General features: G+C 64.8%; 1 protein-coding gene across 1 annotated transcript in view; it reads right to left on the reverse strand.

Annotated features, from left to right (window-relative positions):
• LOC102240820 (mastin-like) overlaps positions 1-1511 on the reverse strand; it is a gene marked incomplete at both ends in the record, with an annotated part of 7292 nt that overhangs the window by 3516 nt on the left and 2265 nt on the right. The window lies entirely within an intron of this gene.

Genomic DNA, 1511 nt, shown 5'->3' on the forward strand with positions numbered 1-1511 from the left:
CATCCCGATAGAGAGCCCTGCGGGGGCCACCTCGTGTCCTTGCCTGCAGGCACAGCCCCAGGCCCAGGTGTGTCTCACTCCAGCCTTCCCTCCAACACCAAGTTCTAGGTCCTTCTCCATCCCCTGGGAGCGCTGGCCTCTGAGTGACTCAGACCCTCAATCTTAACCCTGGAAACACTAAAGGTCTGACTACACCCTCACCCATGGAGGAAAGCCCTACAAAGACTCACAGTCCCCCAGAGCCCAATGGAAAGGCAGGCAGCCCACACCCTCCTGGCGGGCACAGGGGACCTGGATGTGTGTGGACCACCTGGCACCTGCCACCCACAGGGCCCCGTGGACAGGCAGTCACTTAGGCAGAACGTGTGCCTGGAACCCGAGGGCGAGGGCACAGGGCCAGGCTGTTCTGTGTCACCCTCTCCTCCCTCCCTGGGCGGAGCAGATCCCCAAGGGGGACCATCTGCAGGGTGGTGCCTTCCAGCTGAGTCTCAGGCCTCATTTTCCCAGGAAAAGGCTTTCCTGGAGAGCTCCTGGCTGCCAGGAACCCAGACTTCAGGGCACATGGGGGACGCAGCTCCTGATCCGCTGTGCCACCCCCTGCAGCTTCCACTCTCCCTAACTCGGAGTCCAGGCCTCCAGGAGTGCTTTCCACCCTGGCCTCAGGGGCAGGGGTCCTGGCACTGAAAGGTCTGGAAGGACGCCACCCCATTGTAGAATCAGACTGGGGACCAGCCTGTCGCTGCAGGGTATGGAGCCCCCTCACCCACAGCACAGGCCGCCTCAGGCTCCACAGGCCCTCCTGGGTCCTGACCCCAACCTGCAGGTGCAGGACCCACCCCAGCCGGGCACCAGCCATGCCCCCCAAATCCTACTCCAGCAGGAACTGCACGTCACTGCCTGGGGGAGGGCTCCACAGCCCCTTCTCACTCCCTGGATTTGAAACTGAAGCTCCTCTGCTGTCCACTGGCCCCTCCCACCCCCGGGGAGAAAGGAGGGGCTCTGCGGGGCCTGAGGGGACGGTGCACCGCGGTGCCTCTCCAGCAGGGGGGCCAGCGCCAGGACAGCGGCCTCGCGGGGGATGGGGGTTCCCTCTCCACCCTCCTCTCTGCTGCCTCCAACCAACCAGGACCCGGGAGCTGGGGGAGCCGGAGGGTGGGACGGGGAAGAGGGGGACTGGCTGGTCCCAGGCCCCTGCAGGTCCGCCCTGCTCGGGAGAAGCTCCGGATGGGAGACTGAGGATCTGCGTGGAAATGAGGCTGCACTTCATTTGGTCCCAGGAGTTGATCACATTGGAAAATGGGGGTTCGGCGCGCCGCGGGGTCAGAGGGAGCAGCGGTGACCATGGAAACACAGCACCTCCTGTTTGCATGCGGCCACGTCCAAGTCATTAAAGCCCCCATGACACACTGACTGCCACTGAAGGAGGAAGAGGGACGGTCTGCACCCTCTGGGGCGGCCCTCCGGGCTGTGGCCTCCAGCCCCGGGCAGCAGACTCACCTCCACCCCAGCCA

Source organism: Myotis brandtii, unplaced genomic scaffold, assembly GCF_000412655.1.
Source record: "Myotis brandtii unplaced genomic scaffold, ASM41265v1 scaffold18574, whole genome shotgun sequence".
Taxonomy (NCBI): domain Eukaryota; kingdom Metazoa; phylum Chordata; class Mammalia; order Chiroptera; family Vespertilionidae; genus Myotis; species Myotis brandtii.